The sequence below is a fragment of the Palaemon carinicauda genome, chromosome 24 (assembly GCF_036898095.1).
Source record: "Palaemon carinicauda isolate YSFRI2023 chromosome 24, ASM3689809v2, whole genome shotgun sequence".
Lineage (NCBI taxonomy): Eukaryota > Metazoa > Arthropoda > Malacostraca > Decapoda > Palaemonidae > Palaemon > Palaemon carinicauda.
The window spans coordinates 75,583,463-75,595,962 of record NC_090748.1 but is presented as its reverse complement, the minus strand read 5'-3'; the positions used below and the strand labels follow the sequence as shown (position 1 = coordinate 75,595,962).

Below are 12,500 nucleotides of genomic sequence, written 5' to 3'. Positions count from 1 at the left end.
ACTTTACGATTAAAATTGTAGCCGTGTGTTTGATGACCGAAATTTTATCTTTTTCTTGACCTTGGACTCGACCTTGACCTTCGACATTAACATGTATAAATTGGCGTAGATTTTCCTACACTTAAATATGAACAAAGTTTGAAGTCTCTGTGACGATGTCCAATTTTTTATGGCTGATTACGTGAATTGGATATTTTTCTTGACCTTGACTTGATCTTCCAAAATTTAATAAATTCCACCTTTTTACACAACAGTTGATCCCTGTAAGTTTCATTATCATACGATTAAAATTGTGGTCAGGAAGCTGTTCACAAACACGCCCACAAACAAGGGGTAAAACATAACCTCCTCCTATATTCGTTGGCGGAAGTAATTAATGTAAGAAATCGACCACTTACAGTCTTTACTAATGTGACAAACTGCACCTTTCAGAGACAGAAGAATTTAATATTCAATATTAAGTTACCATTTTTATGTACTCTCAAAGTCTTGGGGACAATGTACACGAAGAGAAGATGCTCTTAAGACAGCATAATCTTAGAAAATCATATTTCAAAGTCTCAACAAAAAAAATATTCTAAAAGTTTAAGAAATGTATCTGATAGCTCTGCATATCTATCTATCTATATCTATATATAATATATATATATATATATATATATATATATATATATATATATATATATATATATATATATATATATATATATGTATGTGTGTGTATAGAAATTGTGAAAAAAATTTTGGAAGAAATAGCTTGATCCAGTATCTAAAAAGAAATTTTATTTTTTATTTATTTATTTTTTTTTTAATGACCACGTTATTCCTTTGTAACCAATTCGATCAGTCTTCAATAGCACGAACAACGAAACAAGACATTTATCCTCTTCCTTTAGTCTTAAAATGTCAAAACATGCTTCTCTTGGAGAAGAAGAATTGTCCATCAACATTTCTCGCTCATATTCTATAGTTACCAAAATGAGTGTCCTCCTTTTATTATTCCCAACTTCTTAAACCAAGCAAAGGACTAATATAACCACAGACACGAATAACTAAGCTTGTAATAAATAATAATTATATACAATATCCAGAATATTCCATGCTCATTTGTTTTTACATACAAATGGTGTAAAATGAGCTCTTTTAAAATCTTATAACCATCATACTTTACACTACAGTTCAACAGAAATGGTCAAATGAAATCAGAAAAAATATGAAAACTAATCATATGAAAATAAATTCTTTAGTCTACACTCGTTGCAATACTTTCCCCATTTTATTTGAAAAAAAAAAAATATTCCGAATTAAAAGGACAATTATGACGTGCATGCATTAAATACTCTTGGGAAATTCCGCCGCAGCAGGCAATTATTGATATCTGATTAAAATTCAAGGGGGAATAAGTGCCAATTAGACAAGCGAAGTATTAAATAAAAATCTAATTAAATCGCGCATATTTAATCTAGAAAGGTAATGGTGATGTTGAAAACGATAAATTCGCAAATTAAATCAGGAAATTATGTCTCGGTATGTCGCATGAATTTAATACCTTCTGAACTACGTGATAGAGAAGGAATTACATTATCCTGTTAAAATAAAACCAACCGAATACAGGACAGTTCGAGGCATTTTATCTTTATGAATACTTGCCTATTCATTTTCCTTCCAATTCCTTAGAAAGGTGATAATCTCACAACCATTACCTACCGATGATTTTGCAAAATAAAGGAAAACTTCAACCCACAATACAACAATTACGCTCCTTCACTAATCACAGACACCATCCAGTTACTACTTTCCTTGAATAAATAATAAATCCTTCAGTAAATAAAAGTAAAATGTAGTTACAATGAACCTTGGCCCGTACTGTAATTTCGCTTTAACACTGGTACCAAATGAAAACATTTCATCAATACAGTTTTAAAGTTCTACAATTGCCCCCCTAAAAAATTTGCTTATTAAGAAAGTCTTTTAAGATATTTGGTGATCAATCTATTCTGAAGAAGTGTTTTAATTCTTTCATTCTACCTTGTTTTGAGTACTGTTCTTCTGTCTGGTCTTCAGCTGCAGATTCTCACCTTAATTTGTTGGACAGGAACTTACAGTCTATTAAATTTCTTATTCCTGATCTAGATATTAATCTCTAGCACCGTCGTTCAATTAGTTAATTAGGCATGATGCATAAGATTTATCATAATTCTGCCCATTCTTTACATTCACATCTTCTCGGACAGTTCCATCCTGTAAATAATTCTAATAGTCATGGCTTCTCCATCATGAGATTCAATACTACACGGTATTTCAAAAGTATTATTCCAGATGTGACAAGTTGTGGAATGATCTTTCTGACCAGGTAGTTGAATCAGTGGAACTTCAAAAGTTCAAACTTGCTGCAAATGTATTTATGTTGAATAGGCTGACATAAGTTTTTATAGCTTATATATAAAACATCTGTTTTAATGTTATTGTTTTTAAAAATATTTCATTTTAATTGTTCATTACTTATATCTTTTATTTATTTCCTTATTTCCTTTCCTCACTGGGCTATTTTCCCCTGTTGGAGCCCTTGGGCTTATAGCATCATGCTTTTCCAACTATGGTTATAGCTTGGCTAGTAGTAATAATAATAATAATAATAATAATAATAATAGAATTACTAGTATTGTACATTAATTGACGGTTTTCTTCTTCGATATCAAAGGCATCAGCTGTATAAAACACTATAATTAGATATTGAATCGAGACGAACTATTGGATACTTGAGACCCTTTCAAGGGAGAAACATCCTCAATCTATTAACAATAATCTACCTTTACAGAAAACGCTCAGAAATACCTTACGCAGTCTAAGCGATAGGGGTATATGGTATTGCACACAAACACACAAATGTACAGATGCACCTTATGTTTTACACAGTAGGATATTTCCTTATCGGACCCATTCCCTTTCTAGTGGGTGGTGTCTTTTTTATTCTTTGCTACCCTCACAGAGACGAGATTGCTCACCCATGTTCTTGTATTGATGCTGGTCGAAAGTGGATGACGCCTCGTGATTGAACCACAGACCTTGCAAACACGAGTCCAATGTTCCATCGGTGAACTGAAGCACTAATATACAAATATAAGTAATTTATCGATCCACCTTTCTCAAATGAAGTGACTGGTATTCAGTTTGACGTTTCGTTATTGTTCCGGCATCATCATCTCGTTATTTACTTTGGGACTTTACTTCCTTTTAAGTCATTACATTCGGTCCATTCGGGATCTTGTTACCTTTCGTCTTCTGACCAGTTGAAAGTATATATATTTCTTCTCTTAAGAATATATATTTCTCTCATTTGTGTGTATAAATAAATTTTTTCTTAGCTCGCTAGACACGTTTGATACGCTCTAGGGTTTTGATCTTACTGTGTACAATATAAGTTGTCCGGTTGCTAGTAAAAAGGTTATTTACTTTAATAAGCGACCTAGACACGCCTTGAAACGCTAATATGTGTAATTTCCTTCAACTGATCATGAATCACATCAGTCTTACAGTTACAGGCATTTATCTTTCCATCGACGAAAATTTAAAAGTTATTTCTGGAAACACAAAAGATAGCAGTTTTGTGTAATGGTTCCTTTGCCTCTAGAGTCCAGACATTCAATATAGCTGAGCTAAAATTTACACACACGAAATATAAAACCTGTCAAAATTACACTAGAATACTGCGCTTGTGCTCTACAAGGCAAAACTACTGTATTTCCGGTCTTTAAGCATTCCTTCATCAAGGTTGTAAAATAACGTACGGTAAAATAAGCGGGAAGGTACAAAAGTCCCATGCACCATCAAGTTTCAGCAACTCATGCAACGGATACATAAAAACCTATCATTTACTCCAAATCCCTTTGAATAGGGAATGCAGATAAGGCTGGACCGCTATCAAAGCACCACCGTTCTATATTTATTTATTATCAATTTTATTACTAATATAAATATTTTCGCATAACATCCCTGTACGTGACATTGTAAAACTACAACAATGGTGACAGAGTTACGAAAGTTGTATGAAAAAACCTATGCAATATAGTATACTTAAGAGAAAGTGTTCCAATTTTATCTAACCATGTTTCCAGACCCGGTTGTTAAATTTCTAGATTCTTAACTGTATAATGATAATTTTCCTTTGATAAGAAATAATTAACAGGAACTAACATTGACATTTCACTTGTGTTTGAATACCATTATACTACGAAATTGAAAACGACATGAAAAGCTATGAATATTAGCTATATTTTCCATAGGACCTGCACCCAAAGAACAAGTGGGTGCTGCTAGCTTTACAGAGAACAAACAAAAAATAGCCTGTAGTTCTACCCTTTCACAAAGCCCAATATCTGTAATTCTTAGCAGTGAATTGTGAAATGGTATGCCTAACGCTATTGATGCAGATGTTTATGAATAAATAAACTAAAACTATTCCAATATATTATAAATTACTATAAAGGATCTTCTAGTGTTAATTGTTATTAATGTAAGAGGGTATTGTTATTGCGCTATATCTACTGTGATTTGTAATTTTCTCGACATTTTCTGTTTTACATACAAGTATTCTATTCTCCAAAAGCTTATTTCTAAGCTTGTTCCGTAAATTGTACAAAAACAATAACAATGCATATATTAGTATCATTAAAAATAAACAGCCACTTCAATCCCCCATCTCCAAATTCTAAGTCAAGCTCTCTTATGTTTCAATCTCAATTGCGTTACCTATTCAAGCTATCTTACACAGGATCACTTGCTAACTGGGCAATTTTGATTAGGTTATCCACATACATGTCCTTTAAAAATAACAGACCAAAGAAGTTTTACTTCGTTCATATATAAGAGTGCACTTTCAATGGGAACCTCTTAACTTTAAATCGAAAATGACCCTATGAGTGTTGCCCTTCATTCTTTCTCTTTCCACATAATACTGAACTAAACATCTCTTGAATAGCGATGCCTTTCTTCTCTATATATCGCATCTAATTTTATAGTAGTCCGTCTACTATTGCTATTTTATGCTAAAGCATACTCATTTAAGAGCTGTATAATCACACTCATCACTTAATTTCTATTCACATTCATCTTGAACGTCAATCTTCTCGGTTTTCCTCAAACTCTTACCGTACTATTAAAATCTCTTACAGCCGATATTGCACTAATAAATCATCAGCATAAATAATTTTAAATATATTTTTCTACATCAAGAAAATATAGCACTACTGCTACTACAAATAGATGCAACCTCAAAACCATAAATATTTTTCGGATGTAAAATACTGAGCATTAAGCAAAATATCAATAATATTCAAGTTTCTAGCCTTTGTCCTCTACCATGCAATGTTTATGTCTATAATTCAACATTTTCTTTGGAATGCTTTTTGTGTTTCAAATAACAATAGCAAAGGAAACTCGACAGGTTACCTTGGAAAGACGAAGGTATGACTCACATGTCATATGTAATATAAGATAAATCCCTATCCCATCTTGGAGGAAAATCCCCCCCCCCCCCCCTAGACTAAATGAACATCCCGCATTTGCATGTAAGATTTCCAGTATAACATTTTACATGCACCTCTTATTTGTTATAGTCTTCTTTCTCTCAATCCGTAGATCCCCGATTGGAGCCTAAAACAATCAACTAGCAAAGAGAGACCGAATCCACCGAAGCATTCTGAATTTTAAGGAAACAAGCCCATTACGTCCCTTTCCTACCGAATCGAACGCAGATTCCTCGGCTCCGAGCCAAGTGGGCTACGATCTTAACTTGAAAAAACATGAGAGAGAGAGAGAGAGAGAGAGAGAGAGAGAGAGAGAGAGAGAGAGAGAGAGAGAGAGAGAGAGAGAGAGAGAAAATGTTTATGCCAACTAATTGACTAAACTATTCGAATCAACTGAACAAAGCACCCTTTTATTTGTATCGTTTATTGTTGTGCGCGTAGACATGTTACCAGGTTTATTCCTTGAAAATAAAAAAAAATCAACCTATGATTCCTCTTGCATTCACTAATAAGCCTAAACAATCCCTTTTCTAACCTCTTGTCAATGCCAACCATTAAAAAAAAAAGATGCATTATTCTCTTTCCTTTAAATCCTAACCAAAACGATTTCAAGGTTTTGAGTAAAACCATAACACCCCACAATCAAACAATGTCTATTGTATTGTATACAGCGTTATTATATTTGAATGGTTCCTCGGCCTTGACTCCCCGTTACATTTACAACAGGGCCTGCCTCCCTCTTTTCTTCGTCCCCTATCTATCCATCTCACGGATAGGATGGAAGGAAGGCGGGTAGTGGAAGGGGGATAGTGAAGGGGAGGGTTAGGTGGAGAGGATAATGTTTACACAATCAAGCGTTTCAGGGTTGGCGTATCCAGATAAATTGGCTTTCTAATATTGAACTGTGGAGAGTAAGTCATCACCATGATTATCAAGTTATCAGACGTCAGTTGGAAACCGGCTCACCCCTCGTATTACACAAACATTAGTCAATCAATCAATTTCTCTGACCATGAACGAAGTTAATTACATCAAGAAATTCAACCTCTTATACAGAGTCCTTTCTCCATGAGATCCAAGGTTATGAGGTTACTTCGACTAGCAATACCAAAGCTTGAACATAGTGAAAAGTCTCTTGTTTGATAATCGAGAACAAAAAACAACCTTTACATAAGAATGTTTGCGTGATTTCATGACCTATGGCATCAGCTACAAAAACTACGAGAAAATGCTTTACAATAACCTGGATGTAATGGGTTGGTTATGTTAAGTAGCATACTTCAAAAGTGAGAAGATAAATAAAGGAATGTTGATCTCTAGATCACGAAAGCTAAGTTCAAGTTAACGAATTGTCCATGAAACTGTAGAAGATTCTACACTACACTTATAAATGCATTGTTTCGAACACCGATTTTTTTTTATTCAATTCGGTAATGGTATGAAAAATTGGTTGTTAACGCAACTGCAGCGCTTGTATAATTTTTCTTCGGTGATAAGAATTAAAATATAATCATTAGAACTATGCATCAGTAATCGAACAATCATCCAAATGTTTGTAAGCTCTATTACTATCCATATACGAATCTTATTAACACCACTCCATGTCGGTAAAACGAAGCAAAATTTACGTGAATCTTCCCACATCAATTTCCCACTTATTACTATATATCATTATCATTTTCACCTTCAACGACCATTGAAGCAAAGTCGCCCGTCGTCTCTATCATGAGCTTTTAATTCAATACCTCTCCATTGATCTTCTCCCACGTCACGTTTCATAATCCTCAGCCATGTAGGCCTGTGTCATCCAACTCTTCTAGTGCCTTGTGGAGCCCAGTTGAAAGTTTGGTGAACTAGTCTCTCTTGGGAGTGCAAAGAGCATGTCCAAACCATCTCCCTCTACTCCTCACGATGATCTCATCCACATATGACACTTCAGTAATCTCTCTTATAGTTTCATTTCTAATCCTATCCTGTCATTTACCTCCCAATATTCTTCCGAGGGCTTTGTTCTCAAATCTAGAAAATCTGCTGGATATTGGTTCATTGTCATACCACGACTCATGTTCATACATGTAATTTCAGGCAATTTGATTTCCAAATTTGATTTAACTTTGCCATTGCCCGATTTGTTTTTTCTTTAATCTTTCATTAAACTCCAATTCTAAAGACCCTGTACTGGAGATCATAGTTCCTAAATATTTAAATGATTCCATCTCATAAATCCTTTCACCTTCCAATGAAAATTCATCTTCCATTATAATCATCTCTGTCTTTCTTCTATTTATCTTGAGCCAAACCTCCTCATGTATACCGGTAAGCAAGCTTTGTAAGTCCTGTGGCGTTTTGCTAATAAAGAAAGCGTCATCAGCATACTTTAAAAATCCAGTCCAATCCTTCCCCGCCGTTACTGTTCTATGCATTACAAAATCCATGAGGAGGATAAACAACATTAGTGACAACACATTCCCTTGGAGCACTCCAATGTTCACTGGAAATTAATCTGGCAGGGATCCACTAACATTAACTTTGCATTTGCTATGCTTATGGACAAACTTAATCAAATTTACATATTTAACAGGAACTCCTTAATAACGCCTGACTCCCCACAAAATTGGCCGGTGCACTCTATCAAAGGCTTTTCCATAGTCCACACGTCATCAAAAGTGGATTTCTATATTCTACACATTGCTGTACATGATGTCTCAAATGAAAATTTGGTCCGTACAACTTCAACCTTTTCTACATCCTGCTTGTTCATCTCTCAGCCTTTCATCAATCTTACACTACAGTCTCTTTAGAATGAGCATAGTATATATTTTAATGACAACAGACGTAAGTGTGATGCCTCTGTAATTATTGTAATGTCAGATTTTTTTTTCTTTATTATTTTTTTTTTCCACCAAAACTCCCAGCTCCCACGCATCATCTTTTGCTTATTCACACCACATTCTACAGAATAATTTTGTAAGTATTCTGGGAGTCACTTCATTTTCGGCCATATCACCTCTGCTGTTATTCCATCGTTTTCAGGGGCCTTCCATCTCTGTTTTTTTTAATGATAGCTTCGACTTCAAACACACTGAATTCATTCATGGACACACATACACACACATACACATATACAAACACTATATATATATATATATATATATATATATATATATATATATATATATATATATATATATATATACTCTCTCTCTCTCTCTCTCTCTCTCTCTCTCTCTCTCTCTCTCTCTCTCTCTCTCTCTCTCTCTCTCTCTCTCTCTCTCTCTCTCTCTCTCACATATAAATATAGCTTAAGAATCACAATGAAATACTAATTTGTGCACGACAATTATAGCAGGGTAGCTGTAGAATAAATAAATAAATAAATATATATATATATATATATATATATATATATATATATATATATATATATATATATTATACACACAAACACACTTGATATGTAATTCTCGCCAATACACACAACATAAAAGAGATAATCTCTCAAACAATGCTACTACCACTGCAATTATTTAGCGAAAGATGAAGAATCTTCTAAAACCTAACCAAAGTCTTTACTCTTATTACTAACATCACTGGAGTTATTAATTTTCAGCACAGGGCTAAGTGTTTTCAGCCATGCAAAGATAAGAAACAATTCTGCTTGAACATTTCACAATCGAGGTATATATTTATTACAGTTACTTATGTAATCAGGCTTAAATGCAGTATGCTACCAAAATCGTTCCACACGCTTTTAAAGCCATAATACAATACAGTATCCTATTTAGCCCTTTCTGCCCAAAACCATTCTATCTAATATTACAGCCTTTAAAGTCCAGATAGAGAACACCTTTCTCTCGAGTTTGACCATTTATGTAACTTTTAACTAAAATTTTAAAATTGCTTATTTATCTAATTCCTACCTATGTTGAAAGGTTACATTTCTTAACATGTGTAGCAAAGCAGCATTTCACCTCAACTGACTATAACTAGGGGCTTCATTCACATTATGTAATACAGCAGTCACTCGTGTTATTCAAAGTCTTTTTTTCAATAAATTATATGATAATGGAACGATTCTTTTAAAATGTTATTTCTAATACCCCGTTTACTTTGGCTTTATAAAGTTAGGTAATATTACTGGCAACTTCTTGACAGAATTTAATACCCAAAACGGTTCTCTTAAAATTAATCTATAAGGTAAAACAGTTAAAAATCACCAAGTTTGTATTTTATCTTCAAGTAAGCAATGACAATTTCTTTCGAATAACAAAAAAAATTCTGCAGCATATACTGTATGATAAAAAGGGCACATGATGCAGTCTTCCTAATATGTACAACACATCAAAGTAAAGAATAAAACTAACTTTATGATCTACTTAAAAAGACTATCCTATTATAGTATTTTAGGTGAAACGGCTAATCTCAAAACCCATTACGAAGACTAGACCTGGGCCCATGGCCACATATCAAAACCTGGCCATGTGTGGCAACCAGGCAACCAGCATCCACAAGGTGATGGCGTAGGATTTAAATCGTACATCCCCAGCATTATTCCTGATTAATTTCGCTAAAGAGTGTAATGTCTGATTTAAAATTATTTTAAGTCAATGCGAAATGGTGGAATAATGGAGCAAACTCCCCGAGGCAAAGGAAAAAGAATTAAATCTAAATTTCAAATGGCTTCATAACACACTAGCGCTGCACTGGAAATATTTGAATTTTTTCTTTTCAGTTTACAGTGCTTGAATAACAACGGTGAAAATGCCAAAGGTGACTTCTAACTCTACAGTAGAGCAGAAGCAGCAGTGTCGTTTCTATTCTATACTTTCGGCCATTGGACCAGAGTTTGATGGGAATGACTCAAGTGGCAATCATGTAAAAGAACAGTTTTTGACCGGGGCGTTCTTGTCAGTATAATGACTACTCCCTCACTCTACTCTCATCTCATTTTATCATATAACCAGAATGGCTTTTGTATGACAAATTCTACAACAAAACAAGAAACAAGAATCACTGCTTGATGGTTACCTTTGTATAGATAGCTTCGTCGTATATTAACGGAATATAATCTATGAGGAAAGTCTGTCAGTCACATTATGATAGAAAAAATCTTTAGATCCGACAGTGATGGAGAAATAATACCAGTGTTCCTTCGGGCTTAAAAATCTTAATAACAGGGTTTCTTAGAGGATCAAGGCTAAGCTTCCATAAAAAAAAAAAAAAAATCAAAATTAACGACCATAATGATACCCTTCATGATCGAACCTGTCTAACAAGCAAATTAAATTGTAATTGCTAAAGTCATTATGTGAATAAACACCAAGCCAGATAATAACAAATCTATCGTACAAATATCCATATCGTAAACTACAATATATATATATATATATATATATATATATATATATATATATATATATATATATATATATATATATGAGAGAGAGAGAGAGAGAGAGAGAGAGAGAGAGAGAGAGAGAGAGAGAGAGAGAGAGAGAGAGAGAGAGAGAGAGAGAGAGAGAGAAAGAAGAAGAAGAAGAAGAAGAAGAAGAAGAAGAAGAAGAAGAAGAAGAAGAAGAAGAAGAAGTGGTATATATAAAATCCTACATCAAACATAGATACCATAACCAAATTATGAACGCACATAATCTATTTCTTATATATAAGATCTGCAAACAGCATCCTTAAATGCAAAACAAAAACTCTCCTTACTAATAGCAACATGGCCCCAGTGTCAATATATGGAAGTATACATTAATACAGCTATTAAATATCAATAGAACTAGGCGATTCTTTTGTTGTACTTGCCCCCCCAAAAAATTAAACAGACAAATATGTTTCTTAAATCAAAATGCGAGGGAAAAAAACAAGTACAGGAACGAAAATAATCTTTACACCGAGAGTTGCAGTCATGTTCTTGTAAAAAAAAAAAAAAAATAACTCTCCACAATAAAAGAATAAACAAATCTCTTTTTTCTGATTTTGTTTTTTTAATATTTCTACGACAAGGGATTCACGTTACCAAAATAGAATTCTATTGACGTCAATGGTAAGAGACCATTACATAGAGAAATATATTTGATGCAATTGAATATTCTCTAAACGATATCCTGGGAATTACGAAAAACTATATTCGTGACAATATGGTGAATCTTAGTACTTATGACATCATTCCTTTGCCAAACTAAATTCCATATCAGGCGTTTATATGAAAATAACTCTTTTAAAAGCCAATCAACAACTATAAACACTAGTTCTTTATATATCTACATTTCATGGGATTATAAGTTGCACTTGAGTCATTATGGAAAGCGCCTCAACCATACCTAAACATATATTAACCCTGAGGACAGAAAGCAGTTAAATCAAATTAGAAAAACGATTGATAAAGTGAAACCATCAAAGACTTATTACTATGCAATGGTAATGCAACAACAACCTCCTAAAACAGAGCTTGAACCGCTGTTAACACGACAGTGTTTTCCCACCTCTTCACATTTCTTCGGGGGACCCTGTCAGCCAAGCCCGCATGAACTGTCACTATACGCCAGAGGGCAGGTCAAAATAAATTGGCACATACAACCTCACAAACCTCCCGCCACCCACTGGCAATTTGCCCGCCCAAGCTAAATATAACCACTCTTTCACGGTACTCTGGGAAACTCGTATAAATGGGTGGGAATGGGCGGACCGTAATAAGTGAAACCATGTCAACTCTTTATCATATCGACGCACTCTTTAGTTTTGTGAAGCCAAGGACATATGTCATTTATGTTAAATGCCTCTGCATTTACGTAACAATGGATTATCTAAGCTGAAGTAATTAGCATTATAGCATCACTGACAGACGTCCCAATAATCTATTATTGATAATGATACCAGACACACCCTGTTAAATAAATAGCTTCCAATCCTAATAAAAAAAACATACAACAATAAAAATAAATCCAACACTAATATGATGATGATGATGAT

General features: G+C 33.9%; 1 long non-coding RNA gene across 1 annotated transcript in view; it reads right to left on the bottom strand.

Moving 5' to 3' along the window:
• Window positions 1-12,500, bottom strand: part of LOC137617872 (uncharacterized) — a 97,102-nt gene that overhangs the window by 84,403 nt on the left and 199 nt on the right. The gene's annotated exons all lie outside the window — the stretch shown is intronic.